The sequence below is a fragment of the Chiloscyllium plagiosum genome, unplaced genomic scaffold (assembly GCF_037043375.1).
Source record: "Chiloscyllium plagiosum isolate Xiang-an unplaced genomic scaffold, Cpla_swu_hap1 HiC_scaffold_25, whole genome shotgun sequence".
NCBI classification, from domain to species: domain Eukaryota; kingdom Metazoa; phylum Chordata; class Chondrichthyes; order Orectolobiformes; family Hemiscylliidae; genus Chiloscyllium; species Chiloscyllium plagiosum.
Window position 1 is genome coordinate 2,436,651 of NW_028270163.1, and position 17,959 is coordinate 2,454,609.

Consider the following 17,959-nt stretch of genomic DNA (forward strand, 5'->3'; position numbering starts at 1 on the left):
ATTACAGATTGATTAGCCTAACCTCGGTCATGGGTAAGACACTGGAATCCATTGCGAAGGATGAGATTTCTGAATACTTGAAAACATATGGTAAAACAGGGCAAAGTCAGCTTGGTTTCATCAAGGGTACGTCATGTCTGACAAATCTGCTAGTATTCTTTGAGGAAGTAACGAGCATGTTAGACCAAGAAGCACCAATGGATGTTATCTATCTGGACTTCAAGAAGGTCTTTGACAAGGTGCTGGACAGAAAGCTAAGAAAGATAAGGGCCCACAGTGTTAGAGACAACATGCTAGCATGGATAGAAGCTTGGCTGTCTGGCAGAAAACAGAGTGGGGATGGCAGCCGGTGACAAGTGGGCTTCTGCAAGGCTCAGTGGCGGGACCACAACTTCTCACTTTATACAATAACGATCTAAATGAAATAACTGAGGGCATTCCAGCTGAGTTTGCAGATGATACAAAGACAAGTTGAGGGACAGATAGCATTGAGAAGGCAGGAAAGCTGCAGAAGGATTTAGACAGGTTAGGAGAGTGGGCAAAGAAGTAGCAAGTGGAGTACAATGGGGTAAAATGCAAGATAAACTTGCAGGTTGAGTCAGTAATTACGAAGACAAATGCAATTATGGCATTTATTTTGAGAAGACTTGACTATAAAAGATCTAATTCTGAGGCTCTATAAGGCTCTGGTCAAACTACATTTGGAGTATTGTGCACAGTTTTGGGCCCCACATCTCAGGAAGGATGCATTGGCCCTGGAGTATGTTCAGAGTAGGTTCACGACAATGGTCCCAGGAATGAAAAGTTTAACATATGAGGAATCTCTGAGGACTCTGGGTCTGTACCCAGAAGGATGAGGGGAGATCTAATTGAAACTTACAGAATAATAAATGGTCTGGACAGAGTGACCATTGGTAGGAGAGACTAGGACCCAAAGAAGTCCTTGGAGGACAGGGAAGACCTTTTAGAATGGAGATAAAGAGAAACTACTTCAGCCATAGAGTGGTGAATCTATGGAATTCATCGCCACAGAAGGCCGTAGAGGCCAGGTATTTAAGACAGAGATAAATAGGTTCTTCAATATCAAGGGGATCAAGAGTTACAGGAAGAAAGCGGGAGAATGGGGTTGAGAAACTTATCAGCTATGATAGAATTGTGGAGCAGACTCAATGGGTTGAATTCCAATGATCCAAAAATGTGAACCTGTCTCCCCTATACCAGCTCCTCAGCCATGCATTCATCTGCTCTATCCTCCCATTCCTACCCTCACTAGTTTGTAGCACTGAGAGTAATAAAGATACTACTCCCCTGAAGACCTCCTTTTTAAATTCCTGCCTAACTTCCTATATTCTCCCTTCAGAGTCGTCTCTTTTTCTCTTCCTATGCCGTTAGTCCCAATGTGTACAATGAGCTCCTGCTAGTCCTCTCCCCTTGGAGAGTATACTGCACTTTCTCACAGATATCCTTGATCCTGGCAACAGGAGGCACACACCATTCTGATTTCTTGCTACCAATTGCAGAAACGTCGGTCTGTGCCTCTGACTACAGAGTCCCCTTTCACAATCGATCACTTGGAACCTGACGTAGCCTGGGCAGCACAGTGGCTCAATGGTCAGCACTGCTGCCTCACAGCACCAGGGTTCGTTTCCAACCTCAGGCGAAAGTCTGTGTGGAGTTTGCATGCTCTCCCAGTGACTGCATGAGTTTCCTCCCACAATCTAAAGGCTTGCAGGTTAGGTGAATTGGCCATGGCAAATTACCCATAGTGTTCAGAAATGTGACAGCTAAGTCAGGGGAAATGTAGAGCGATAGGGTAGGGGAATGGGTCTGGGTGGGTTACTCTTCAGAGGTAGGTGTGGATTGTTGGGCTGAATGGCTTGTTTTCACACTGTAGGGATTCTATGATACCCCTTGTTACATTAGGGCCACTCTCAATACCAGAAACTTGGCTCGTCATGCTACATTCCAAAGAGTCCATCCCACACGACATCTTCAAATCAGCATACTTGTTTGAGATGAATGTAGACACAGGGCAATACCTGCCTCTCTCACCTACTTTTCCTGGATGTAACCCACCTACCTGACTGCATCCACGATTCTTCTCCAATCCCATAACTACCATTCATCACAACCACTAGTTCCTGTAAATTCCTCATTGCCTCTACCCCACCAGTACTGTACACCAGTGTGACACAGTGACAGACCAGCCCCCATCAGTACTGTACCCCAGTGTTATACAGTGACAGAGCTGAAAATGTGTTGCTGCAACAGCGCAGCAGGTCAGGCAGCATCCAGGGAACAGGAGAATCGACGTTTCGGGCATAAGCCCTTCTTCAGGAATAAGGGCTTATTCCCGAAACGTCGATTCTCCTGTTCCCTGGATGCTGCCTGACCTGCTGCGTTTTTCCAGCAACACATTTTCAGCTCTGATCTCCAGCATCTGCAGACCTCACTTTCTCCTCAAAGGTTATACAGTGACAGACCTGTCCCCACCAGTACTGTACCCCAGTGTTATACAGTGACAGACCTGTCCCCACAAGTACTGTACCCCAGTGTTATACAGTGACAGACCTGTCCCCACCAGTACTGTACCTCAGTGTTATACAGTGACAGACCTGTCCCCACCAGAACTGTACCACAATGTTATACAGTGATAGACCTGTACCCCAGTGTTATACAGTGACAGACCTGTACCCCAGTGTTATACAGGGACAGACCTGTCCCCATCAGTACTGTACCCCAGTGTTATACAGTGACAGACCTGTCCCCACCAGTACTGTATCCCAGTCTTATACAGGGACAGACCTGTCCCCACCAGTACTGTACCCCAATGTTATACAGTGACAGACCAGTCCCCACCAGTACTGTACCCCAGTGTTATACAGGGACAGACCTGTCCCTACCAGTACTGTACCCCAGTGTTATACAGCGACAGACCTGTCCCCACCAGTACTGTACCCCAGTATTATACAGTGACAGACCTGTCCCCACCAGTACTGTACCCCAGTGTTATACACTGACAGACCTGTCCCCACCAGTACTGTACCCCAGTGTTATACAGTGACAGACCTGTCCCCACCAGTACTGTACCCCAGTGTTATACAGTGACAGACCTGTCCCCACCAGTACTGTACCCCAGTGTTATACAGTGACAGACCTGTCCCCACCAGTACTGTACCCCAGTGTTATACAGTGACAGACCTGTCCCCATCAGTACTGTACCCCAGTGTTATACAGGGACAGACCTGTCCCCACCAGTGCTGTACCCCAGTGTTATACAGTGACAGACCTGTCCCCACCAGTACTGTACCCCAGTGTTATACAGGGACAGACCTGTCCCCATCAGTACTGTACCCCAGTGTTATACAGGGACAGACCTGTCCCCACCAGTACTGTATCCCAGTCTTATACAGGGACAGACCTGTCCCCACCAGTACTGTACCCCAATGTTATACAGTGACAGACCTGTCCCCACCAGTACTGTACCCCAGTGTTATACAGGGACAGACCTGTCCCTACCAGTACTGTACCCCAGTGTTATACAGCGACAGACCTGTCCCCACCAGTACTGTACCCCAGTATTATACATTGACAGACCTGTTCCCACCAGTACTGTACCCCAGTGTTATACACTGACAGACCTGTCCCCACCAGTACTGTACCCCAGTGTTATACAGTGACAGACCTGTCCCCACCAGTACTGTACCCCAGTGTTATACAGTGACAGACCTGTCCCCACCAGTACTGCACCCCAGTGTTATACAGTGACAGACATGTCCCCACCAGTACTGTACCCCAGTGTTATACAGTGACAGACCTGTCCCCACCAGTACTGTACCCCAATGTTATACAGGGACAGACCTGTCCCCACCAGTACTGTACCCCAGTGTTATACAGTGACAGACCTGTCCCCATCAGTACTGTACCCCAGTGTTATACAGGGACAGACCTGTCCCCACCAGTACTGTACCCCAGTGTTATACAGTGACAGACCTGTCCCCACCAGTACTGTACCCCAGTGTTATACAGTGACAGACCTGTCCCCATCAGTACTGTACCCCAGTGTTATACAGTGACAGACGTGTCCCCACCAGTACTGTACCCCAGTGTTATACACTGACAGACCTGTCCCCACCAGTACTGTACCCCAGTGTTATACAGTGACAGACCTGTCCCCACCAGTACTGTACCCCAGTGTTATACAGTGACAGACCTGTCCCCACCAGTACTGTACCCCAGTGTTATACAGTGACAGACCTGTCCCCACCAGTACTGTACCCCAGTGTTATACAATGACAGACCTGTCCCCACCAGTACTGTACCCCAGTGTTATACACTGACAGACCTGTCCCCACCAGTACTGTACCCCAGTGTTATACAGGGACAGACCTGTCCCCACCGGTACTGTACCTCAGTGTTATACAGTGACAGACCTGTCCCCACCAGTACTGTACCTCAGTGTTATACAGTGACAGACCTGTCCCCACCAGTACTGTACCCCAGTGTTATACAGGGACAGATCTGTCCCCATCAGTACTGTACCCCAGTGTTATACAGGGACAGACCTGTCCCCACCGGTACTGTACCTCAGTGTTATACAGTGACAGACCTGTCCCCACCAGTACTGTACCCCAGTGTTATACAGGGACGGACCTGTCCCCACCGGTACTGTACCTCAGTGTTATACAGTGACAGACCTGTCCCCACCAGTACTGTACCCCAGTGTTATACAGTGACAGACCTGTCCCCACCAGTACTGTACCCGTGTTATACAGTGACAGACCTGTCCCCACCAGTACTGTACCCCAGGGTTATACAGTGACCGACCTGTCCCCACCAGTACTGTACCCCAGTGTTATACAGTGACAGACCTGTCCCCACCAGTACTGTACCTCAGTGTTATACAGTGACAGACATGTCCCCACCAGTACTGTACCCCAGTGTTATACAGTGACAGACCTGTCCCCATCAGTACTGTACCCCAGTGTTATAGTGACAGACCTGTCCCCACCAGTACTGTACCCCAGTGTTATACACTGACAGACCTGTCCCCACCAGTACTGTACCCCAGTGTTATACACTGACAGACCTGTCCCCACCAGTACTGTACCCCAGTGTTATACAGTGACAGACCTGTCCCCACCAGTACTGTACCCCAGTGTTATACAGTGACAGACCTGTCCCCACCAGTACTGTACCCCAGTGTTATACAGTGACAGACCTGTCCCCACCAGTACTGTACCCCAGTGTTATACACTGACAGACCTGTCCCCACCGGTACTGTACCTCAGTGTTATACAGTGACAGACCTGTCCCCACCAGTACTGTACCCCAGTGTTATACAGGGACAGACCTGTCCCCATCGGTACTGTACCCCAGTGTTATACAGGGACAGACCTGTCCCCACCGGTACTGTACCTCAGTGTTATACAGTGACAGACCTGTCCCCACCAGTACTGTACCCCAGTGTTATACAGGGACGGACCTGTCCCCACCGGTACTGTACCTCAGTGTTATACAGTGACAGACCTGTCCCTACCAGTACTGTACCCCAGTGTTATACAGCGACAGACCTGTCCCCAGCAGTACTGTACCCCAGTGTTATACAGTGACAGACATGTCCCCACCGGTACTGTACCCCAGTGTTATACAGTGACAGACCAGTCCCCACCAGTACTGTACCTCAGTGTTATACAGTGACAGACCTGTCCCCATCAGTACTGTACCCCAGTGTTATACAGGGACAGACCTGTCCCCACCGGTACTGTACCTCAGTGTTATACAGTGACAGACCTGTCCCCACCAGTACTGTACCCCAGTGTTATACAGGGACGGACCTGTCCCCACCGGTACTGTACCTCAGTGTTATACAGTGACAGACCTGTCCCTACCAGTACTGTACCCCAGTGTTATACAGCGACAGACCTGTCCCCAGCAGTACTGTACCCCAGTGTTATACAGTGACAGACATGTCCCCACCGGTACTCTACCCCAGTGTTATACAGTGACAGACCAGTCCCCACCGGTACTGTACCTCAGTGTTATACAGTGACAGACCTGTCCCCACCGGTACTGTACCCCAGTGTTATACAGGGACAGACCTGTCCCCACCAGTATTGTACCCCAGTGTTATACAGGGACAGACCTGTCCCCACCAGTACTGTATCCCAGTGTTATACAGTGACAGACCTGTCCACACCGGTACTGTACCCCAGTGTTATACAGTGACAGACCTGTCCCCACCGGTACTGTACCCCAGTGTTATACAGGGACAGACCTGTCCCCACCAGAACTGTATCCCAGTGTTATACATTGACAGACCTGTCCCCATCAGTACTGTATCCCAGTGTTATACAGTGACAGACCTGTCCCCATCAGTACTGTACCCTAGTGTTATACAGGGACAGACCTGTCCCCACCAGTACTGTACCCCAGTGTTATACAGTGACAGACCTGTCCCCACCAGTACTGTACCCCAGTGTTATACAGTGACAGACCTGTCCCCACCAGTACTGTACCCCAGTGTTATACAGTGACAGACCTGTCCCCACCAGTACTGTACCCCAGTGTTATACAGTGACAGACCTGTCCCCATCAGTACTGTACCCCAGTGTTATACAGTGACAGACCTGTCCCCACCAGTACTGTACCCCAGTGTTATACACTGACAGACCTGTCCCCACCAGTACTGTACCCCAGTGTTATACACTGACAGACCTGTCCCCACCAGTACTGTACCCCAGTGTTATACACTGACAGACCTGTCCCCACCAGTACTGTACCCCAGTGTTATACAGTGACAGACCTGTCCCCACCAGTACTGTACCCCAGTGTTATACAGTGACAGACCTGTCCCCACCAGTACTGTACCCCAGTGTTATACAGTGACAGACCTGTCCCCACCAGTACTGTACCCCAGTGTTATACACTGACAGACCTGTCCCCACCGGTACTGTACCCCAGTGTTATACAGGGACAGACCTGTCCCCACCGGTACTGTACCTCAGTGTTATACAGTGACAGACCTGTCCCCACCAGTACTGTACCCCAGTGTTATACAGGGACAGACCTGTCCCCATCAGTACTGTACCCCAGTGTTATACAGGGACAGACCTGTCCCCACCGGTACTGTACCTCAGTGTTATACAGTGACAGACCTGTCCCCACCAGTACTGTACCCCAGTGTTATACAGGGACGGACCTGTCCCCACCGGTACTGTACCTCAGTGTTATACAGTGACAGACCTGTCCCTACTAGTACTGTACCCCAGTGTTATACAGCGACAGACCTGTCCCCAGCAGTACTGTACCCCAGTGTTATACAGTGACAGACATGTCCCCACCGGTACTGTACCCCAGTGTTATACAGTGACAGACCAGTCCCCACCGGTACTGTACCTCAGTGTTATACAGTGACAGACCTGTCCCCACCGGTACTGTACCCCAGTGTTATACAGGGACAGACCTGTCCCCACCAGTACTGTACCCCAGTGTTATACAGTGACAGACCTGTCCCCATCAGTACTGTACCCCAATGTTATACAGGGACAGACCTGTCCCCATCAGTACTGTACCCCAGTGTTATACAGGGACAGACCTGTCCCCATCAGTACTGTACCCCAGTGTTATACAGGGACAGACCTGTCCCCATCAGTACTGTACCCCAGTGTTATACAGGGACAGACCTGTCCCCATCAGTACTGTACCCCAGTGTTATACAGGGACAGACCTGTCCCCATCAGTACTGTACCCCAGTGTTATACAGGGACAGACCTGTCCCCATCAGTACTGTACCCCAGTGTTATACGGGGACAGACCTGTCCCCATCAGTACTGTACCCCAGTGTTATACAGGGACAGACCTGTCCCCATCAGTACTGTACCCCAGTGTTATACAGGGACAGACCTGTCCCCATCAGTACTGTACCCCAGTGTTATACAGTGACAGACCTGTCCCCACCAGTACTGTACCCCAGTGTTATACAGTGACAGACCTGTCCCCACCAGTACTGTACCCCAGTGTTATACAGGGACAGACCTGTCCCCACCAGTATTGTACCCCAGTGTTATACAGGGACAGACCTGTCCCCATCAGTATTGTACCCCAGTGTTATACAGGGACAGACCTGTTCCCACCAGTATTGTACCCCAGTGTTATACAGGGACAGACCTGTCCCCACCAGTACTGTACCCCAGTGTTATACAGTGACAGACCTGTCCCCACCAGTACTGTAACCCAGTGTTATACAGGGACAGACCTGTCCCCACCAGTACTGTACCCCAGTGTTATACAGGGACAGACCTGTCCCCACCAGTACTGTACCCCAGTGTTATACAGCGACAGACCTGTCCCCACCGGTACTGTACCCCAGTGTTATACAGGGACAGACCTGTCCCTACCAGTACTGTACCCCAGTGTTATACAGTGACAGACCTGTCCCCACCAGTACTCTACCCCAGTGTTATACAGTGACAGACCTGTCCCTACCAGTACAGTACCCCAGTGTTATACAGTGACAGACCTGTCCCCACCAGTACTGTACCCCAGTGTTATACAGTGACCGACCTGTCCCCACCAGTACTGTACCCCAGTGTTATACAGTGACAGACCTGTCCCCACCAGTACTGTACCTCAGTGTTATACAGTGACAGACATGTCCCCACCAGTACTGTACCCCAGTGTTATACAGTGACAGACCTGTCCCCACCAGTACTGTACCCCAATGTTATACAGGGACAGACCTGTCCCCACCAGTACTGTACCCCAGTGTTATACAGGGACAGACCTGTCCCCACCAGTACTGTACCCCAGTGTTATACAGTGACAGACCTGTCCCCACCAGTACTGTACCCCAGTGTTATACAGTGACAGACCTGTCCCCACCAGTACTGTACCCCAGTGTTATACAGTGACAGACCTGTCCCCACCAGTACTGTACCCCAGTGTTATACAGTGACAGACCTGTCCCCACCAGTACTGTACCCCAGTGTTATACAGTGACAGACCTGTCCCCATCAGTACTGTACCCCAGTGTTATACAGGGACAGACCTGTCCCCACCAGTACTGTACCCCAGTGTTATACAGTGACAGACCTGTCCCCACCAGTACTGTACCCCAGTGTTATACAGTGACAGACCTGTCCCCACCAGTACTGTACCCCAGTGTTATACAGTGACAGACCTGTCCCCACCAGTACTGTACCCCAGTGTTATACAGTGACAGACCTGTCCCCATCAGTACTGTACCCCAGTGTTATACAGTGACAGACGTGTCCCCACCAGTACTGTACCCCAGTGTTATACACTGACAGACCTGTCCCCACCAGTACTGTACCCCAGTGTTATACACTGACAGACCTGTCCCCACCAGTACTGTACCCCAGTGTTATACAGTGACAGACCTGTCCCCACCAGTACTGTACCCCAGTGTTACACAGGGACAGATCTGTCCCCATCAGTACTGTACCCCAGTGTTATACAGGGACAGACCTGTCCCCACCGGTACTGTACCTCAGTGTTATACAGTGACAGACCTGTCCCCACCAGTACTATACCCCAGTGTTATACAGGGACGGACCTGTCCCCACCGGTACTGTACCTCAGTGTTATACAGTGACAGACCTGTCCCCACCAGTACTGTACCCCAGTGTTACACAGGGACAGATCTGTCCCCATCAGTACTGTACCCCAGTGTTATACAGGGACAGACCTGTCCCCACCGGTACTGTACCTCAGTGTTATACAGTGACAGACCTGTCCCCACCAGTACTATACCCCAGTGTTATACAGGGACGGACCTGTCCCCACCGGTACTGTACCTCAGTGTTATACAGTGACAGACCTGTCCCCACCAGTACTGTACCCCAGTGTTATACACTGACAGACCTGTCCCCACCAGTACTGTACCCCAGTGTTATACACTGACAGACCTGTCCCCACCAGTACTGTACCCCAGTGTTATACAGTGACAGACCTGTCCCCACCAGTACTGTACCCCAGTGTTATACAGTGACAGACCTGTCCCCACCGGTACTGTACCCCAGTGTTATACACTGACAGACCTGTCCCCACCGGTACTGTACCCCAGTGTTATACAGGGACAGACCTGTCCCCATCAGTACTGTACCCCAGTGTTATACAGTGACAGACCTGTCCCCACCAGTACTGTACCCCAGTGTTATACAGTGACAGACCTGTCCCCACCAGTACTGACCCCCAGTGTTATACACTGACAGACCTGTCCCCACCAGTACTGTACCCCAGTGTTATACAGGGACAGACCTGTCCCCACCAGTACTGTACCCCAGTGTTATACAGGGACGGACCTGTCCCCACCGGTACTGTACCTCAGTGTTATACAGTGACAGACCTGTCCCCACCAGTACTGTACCCCAGTGTTATACAGTGACAGACCTGTCCCCATCAGTACTGTACCCCAATGTTATACAGGGACCGACCTGTCCCCATCAGTACTGTACCCCAGTGTTATACAGGGACAGACCTGTCCCCATCAGTACTGTACCCCAGTGTTATACAGGGACAGACCTGTCCCCATCAGTACTGTACCCCAGTGTTATACAGTGACAGACCTGTCCCCACCAGTACTGTACCCCAGTGTTATACAGTGACAGACCTGTCCCCATCAGTACTGTACCCCAATGTTATACAGGGACAGACCTGTCCCCATCAGTACTGTACCCCAGTGTTATACAGGGACAGACCTGTCCCCATCAGTACTGTACCCCAGTGTTATACAGGGACAGACCTGTCCCCATCAGTACTGTACCCCAGTGTTATACAGGGACAGACCTGTCCCCATCAGTACTGTACCCCAGTGTTATACAGGGACAGACCTGTCCCCATCAGTACTGTACCCCAGTGTTATACAGGGACAGACCTGTCCCCACCAGTACTGTACCCCAGTGTTATACAGTGACAGACCTGTCCCCACCAGTACTGTACCCCAGTGTTATACAGGGACAGACCTGTCCCCACCACTATTGTACCCCAGTGTTATACAGGGACAGACCTGTCCCCACCAGTACTGTACCCCAGTGTTATACAGTGACAGACCTGTCCCCACCAGTATTGTACCCCAGTGTTATACAGGGACAGACCTGTCCCCATCAGTATTGTACCCCAGTGTTATACAGGGACAGACCTGTTCCCACCAGTACTGTACCCCAGTGTTATACAGGGACAGACCTGTCCCCACCAGTACTGTACCCCAGTGTTATACAGTGACAGACCTGTCCCCACCAGTACTGTAACCCAGTGTTATACAGGGACAGACCTGTCCCCACCAGTACTGTAACCCAGTGTTATACAGGGACAGACCTGTCCCCACCAGTACTGTAACCCAGTGTTATACAGGGACAGACCTGTCCCCACCAGTACTGTACCCCAGTGTTATACAGGGACAGACCTGTCCCCACCAGTACTGTACCCCAGTGTTATACAGGGACAGACCTGTCCCCATCAGTACTGTACCCCAGTGTTATACAGTGACAGACCTGTCCCCAACAGTACTGTACCCCAGTGTTATACACTGACAGACCTGTCCCCACCAGTACTGTACCCCAGTGTTATACAGTGACAGACCTGTCCCCACCAGTACTGTACCCCAGTGTTATACAGTGACAGACCTGTCCCCACCAGTACTGTACCCCAGTGTTATACAGTGACAGACCTGTCCCCACCAGTACTGACCCCCAGTGTTATACACTGACAGACCTGTCCCCACCAGTACTGTACCCCAGTGTTATACAGGGACAGACCTGTCCCCACCAGTACTGTACCCCAGTGTTATACAGGGACGGACCTGTCCCCACCGGTACTGTACCTCAGTGTTATACAGTGACAGACCTGTCCCCACCAGTACTGTACCCCAGTGTTATACAGTGACAGACCTGTCCCCATCAGTACTGTACCCCAATGTTATACAGGGACAGACCTGTCCCCATCAGTACTGTACCCCAGTGTTATACAGGGACAGACCTGTCCCCATCAGTACTGTACCCCAGTGTTATACAGTGACAGACCTGTCCCCACCAGTACTGTACCCCAGTGTTATACAGTGACAGACCTGTCCCCATCAGTACTGTACCCCAATGTTATACAGGGACAGACCTGTCCCCATCAGTACTGTACCCCAGTGTTATACAGGGACAGACCTGTCCCCATCAGTACTGTACCCCAGTGTTATACAGGGACAGACCTGTCCCCATCAGTACTGTACCCCAGTGTTATACAGCGACAGACCTGTCCCCACCAGTACTGTACCCCAGTGTTATACAGTGACAGACCTGTCCCCATCAGTACTGTACCCCAATGTTATACAGGGACAGACCTGTCCCCATCAGTACTGTACCCCAGTGTTATACAGGGACAGACCTGTCCCCATCAGTACTGTACCCCAGTGTTATACAGGGACAGACCTGTCCCCATCAGTACTGTACCCCAGTGTTATACAGGGACCGACCTGTCCCCATCAGTACTGTACCCCAGTGTTATACAGGGACAGACCTGTCCCCATCAGTACTGTACCCCAGTGTTATACAGGGACAGACCTGTCCCCATCAGTACTGTACCCCAGTGTTATACAGTGACAGACCTGTCCCCACCAGTACTGTACCCCAGTGTTATACAGTGACAGACCTGTCCCCATCAGTACTGTACCCCAATGTTATACAGGGACAGACCTGTCCCCATCAGTACTGTACCCCAGTGTTATACAGGGACAGACCTGTCCCCATCAGTACTGTACCCCAGTGTTATACAGGGACAGACCTGTCCCCATCAGTACTGTACCCCAGTGTTATACAGGGACAGACCTGTCCCCATCAGTACTGTACCCCAGTGTTATACAGGGACAGACCTGTCCCCATCAGTACTGTACCCCAGTGTTATACAGGGACAGACCTGTCCCCACCAGTACTGTACCCCAGTGTTATACAGTGACAGACCTGTCCCCACCAGTACTGTACCCCAGTGTTATACAGGGACAGACCTGTCCCCACCAGTATTGTACCCCAGTGTTATACAGGGACAGACCTGTCCCCACCAGTACTGTACCCCAGTGTTATACAGTGACAGACCTGTCCCCACCAGTATTGTACCCCAGTGTTATACAGGGACAGACCTGTCCCCATCAGTATTGTACCCCAGTGTTATACAGGGACAGACCTGTTCCCACCAGTACTGTACCCCAGTGTTATACAGGGACAGACCTGTCCCCACCAGTACTGTACCCCAGTGTTATACAGTGACAGACCTGTCCCCACCAGTACTGTAACCCAGTGTTATACAGGGACAGACCTGTCCCCACCAGTACTGTAACCCAGTGTTATACAGGGACAGACCTGTCCCCACCAGTACTGTACCCCAGTGTTATACAGGGACAGACCTGTCCCCACCAGTACTGTACCCCAGTGTTATACAGGGACAGACCTGTCCCCATCAGTACTGTACCCCAGTGTTATACAGTGACAGACCTGTCCCCAACAGTACTGTACCCCAGTGTTATACACTGACAGACCTGTCCCCACCAGTACTGTACCCCAGTGTTATACAGTGACAGACCTGTCCCCACCAGTACTGTACCCCAGTGTTATACAGTGACAGACCTGTCCCCACCAGTACTGTACCCCAGTGTTATACAGTGACAGACCTGTCCCCACCAGTACTGACCCCCAGTGTTATACACTGACAGACCTGTCCCCACCAGTACTGTACCCCAGTGTTATACAGGGACAGACCTGTCCCCACCAGTACTGTACCCCAGTGTTATACAGGGACGGACCTGTCCCCACCGGTACTGTACCTCAGTGTTATACAGTGACAGACCTGTCCCCACCAGTACTGTACCCCAGTGTTATACAGTGACAGACCTGTCCCCATCAGTACTGTACCCCAATGTTATACAGGGACAGACCTGTCCCCATCAGTACTGTACCCCAGTGTTATACAGGGACAGACCTGTCCCCATCAGTACTGTACCCCAGTGTTATACAGTGACAGACCTGTCCCCACCAGTACTGTACCCCAGTGTTATACAGTGACAGACCTGTCCCCATCAGTACTGTACCCCAATGTTATACAGGGACAGACCTGTCCCCATCAGTACTGTACCCCAGTGTTATACAGGGACAGACCTGTCCCCATCAGTACTGTACCCCAGTGTTATACAGGGACAGACCTGTCCCCATCAGTACTGTACCCCAGTGTTATACAGGGACAGACCTGTCCCCATCAGTACTGTACCCCAGTGTTATTCAGGGACAGACCTGTCCCCACCAGTACTGTACCCCAGTGTTATACAGTGACAGACCTGTCCCCACCAGTACTGTACCCCAGTGTTATACAGGGACAGACCTGTCCCCACCAGTATTGTACCCCAGTGTTATACAGGGACAGACCTGTCCCCACCAGTACTGTACCCCAGTGTTATACAGTGACAGACCTGTCCCCACCAGTATTGTACCCCAGTGTTATACAGGGACAGACCTGTCCCCACCAGTATTGTACCCCAGTGTTATACAGGGACAGACCTGTCCCCATCAGTATTGTACCCCAGTGTTATACAGGGACAGACCTGTTCCCACCAGTATTGTACCCCAGTGTTATACAGGGACAGACCTGTCCCCACCAGTACTGTACCCCAGTGTTATACAGTGACAGACCTGTCCCCACCAGTACTGTAACCCAGTGTTATACAGGGACAGACCTGTCCCCACCAGTACTGTACCCCAGTGTTATACAGGGACAGACCTGTCCCCACCAGTACTGTACCCCAGTGTTATACAGGGACAGACCTGTCCCCACCGGTACTGTACCCCAGTGTTATACAGGGACAGACCTGTCCCCACCGGTACTGTACCCCAGTGTTATACAGTGACAGACCTGTCCCCACCAGTACTGTACCCCAGTGTGAAACAGGGACAGACCCGTCCCCACCAATACTGTACCCCAGTGTTATACAGGGACAGACCTGTCCCCACCAGTACTGTACCCCAGTGTTATACAGTGACAGACCTGTCCCCATCAGTACTCTACCCCAGTGTTATACAGTGACAGACCTGTCCCTACCAGTACTGTACCCCAGTGTTATACAGGGACAGACCCGTCCCCACCGGTACTGTACCCCAGTGTTATACAGGGACAGACCTGTCCCCACCAGTACTGTACCCCAGTGTTATACAGGGACAGACCTGTCCCCACCAGTACTGTACCCCAGTGTTATACAGTGACAGACCCGTCCCCACCAGTACTGTACCCCAGTGTTATACAGTGACAGACCCGTCCCCACCGGTACTGTACCCCAGTGTTATACAGGGACAGACCTGTCCCCACCGGTACTGTACCCCAGTGTTATACAGGGACAGACCCGTCCCCACCAGTACTGTACCCCAGTGTTATACAGTGACAGACCTGTCCCCACCGGTACTGTACCCCAGTGTTATACAGGGACAGACCTGTCCCCACCGGTACTGTACCCCAGTGTTATACAGGGACAGACCTGTCCCCACCGGTACTGTACCCCAGTGTTATACAGTGACAGACCTGTCCCTACCAGTACTGTACCCCAGTGTTATACAGGGACAGACCCGTCCCCACCGGTACTGTACCCCAGTGTTATACAGGGACAGACCTGTCCCCACCAGTACTGTACCCCAGTGTTATACAGGGACAGACCTGTCCCCACCAGTACTGTACCCCAGTGTTATACAGTGACAGACCTGTCCCCACCAGTACTGTACCCCAGTGTTATACAGTGACAGACCTGTCCCCACCAGTACTGTACCCCAGTGTTATACAGTGACAGACCTGTCCCCATCAGTACTGTACCCCAGTGTTATACAGGGACAGACCCGTCCCCACCAGTACTGTACCCCAGTGTTATACAGTGACAGACCCGTCCCCACCGGTACTGTACCCCAGTGTTATACAGGGACAGACCTGTCCCCACCGGTACTGTACCCCAGTGTTATACAGGGACAGACCTGTCCCCACCAGTACTGTACCCCAGTGTTATACAGGGACAGACCTGTCCCCACCAGTACTGTACCCCAGTGTTATACAGGGACAGACCTGTCCCCACCAGTACTGTACCCCAGTGTTATACAGGGACAGACCTGTCCCCACCAGTACTGTACCCCAGTGTTATACAGGGACAGACCTGTCCCCACCAGTACTGTACCCCAGTGTTATACAGGGACAGACCTGTCCCCATCAGTACTGTACCCCAGTGTTATACAGGGACAGACCTGTCCCCATCAGTACTGTACCCCAGTGTTATACAGGGACAGACCTGTCCCCATCAGTACTGTACCCCAGTGTTATACAGGGACAGACCTGTCCCCATCAGTACTGTACCCCAGTGTTATTCAGGGACAGACCTGTCCCCACCAGTACTGTACCCCAGTGTTATACAGTGACAGACCTGTCCCCACCAGTACTGTACCCCAGTGTTATACAGGGACAGACCTGTCCCCACCAGTATTGTACCCCAGTGTTATACAGGGACAGACCTGTCCCCACCAGTACTGTACCCCAGTGTTATACAGTGACAGACCTGTCCCCACCAGTATTGTACCCCAGTGTTATACAGGGACAGACCTGTCCCCACCAGTATTGTACCCCAGTGTTATACAGGGACAGACCTGTCCCCATCAGTATTGTACCCCAGTGTTATACAGGGACAGACCTGTTCCCACCAGTATTGTACCCCAGTGTTATACAGGGACAGACCTGTCCCCACCAGTACTGTACCCCAGTGTTATACAGTGACAGACCTGTCCCCACCAGTACTGTAACCCAGTGTTATACAGGGACAGACCTGTCCCCACCAGTACTGTACCCCAGTGTTATACAGGGACAGACCTGTCCCCACCAGTACTGTACCCCAGTGTTATACAGGGACAGACCTGTCCCCACCGGTACTGTACCCCAGTGTTATACAGGGACAGACCTGTCCCCACCGGTACTGTACCCCAGTGTTATACAGTGACAGACCTGTCCCCACCAGTACTGTACCCCAGTGTGAAACAGGGACAGACCCGTCCCCACCAATACTGTACCCCAGTGTTATACAGGGACAGACCTGTCCCCACCAGTACTGTACCCCAGTGTTATACAGTGACAGACCTGTCCCCATCAGTACTCTACCCCAGTGTTATACAGTGACAGACCTGTCCCTACCAGTACTGTACCCCAGTGTTATACAGGGACAGACCCGTCCCCACCGGTACTGTACCCCAGTGTTATACAGGGACAGACCTGTCCCCACCAGTACTGTACCCCAGTGTTATACAGGGACAGACCTGTCCCCACCAGTACTGTACCCCAGTGTTATACAGTGACAGACCCGTCCCCACCAGTACTGTACCCCAGTGTTATACAGTGACAGACCCGTCCCCACCGGTACTGTACCCCAGTGTTATACAGGGACAGACCTGTCCCCACCGGTACTGTACCCCAGTGTTATACAGGGACAGACCCGTCCCCACCAGTACTGTACCCCAGTGTTATACAGTGACAGACCTGTCCCCACCGGTACTGTACCCCAGTGTTATACAGGGACAGACCTGTCCCCACCGGTACTGTACCCCAGTGTTATACAGGGACAGACCTGTCCCCACCGGTACTGTACCCCAGTGTTATACAGTGACAGACCTGTCCCTACCAGTACTGTACCCCAGTGTTATACAGGGACAGACCCGTCCCCACCGGTACTGTACCCCAGTGTTATACAGGGACAGACCTGTCCCCACCAGTACTGTACCCCAGTGTTATACAGGGACAGACCTGTCCCCACCAGTACTGTACCCCAGTGTTATACAGTGACAGACCTGTTCCCACCAGTACTGTACCCCAGTGTTATACAGTGACAGACCTGTCCCCACCAGTACTGTACCCCAGTGTTATACAGTGACAGACCTGTCCCCATCAGTACTGTACC

The 17,959-nt window shown here is 51.8% G+C and overlaps 1 protein-coding gene across 7 annotated transcripts in view; it reads right to left on the reverse strand.

Moving 5' to 3' along the window:
- The window catches only part of recql5 (RecQ helicase-like 5), a 147,991-nt gene that overhangs the window by 129,321 nt on the left and 711 nt on the right, over positions 1-17,959 (reverse strand). The gene's annotated exons all lie outside the window — the stretch shown is intronic.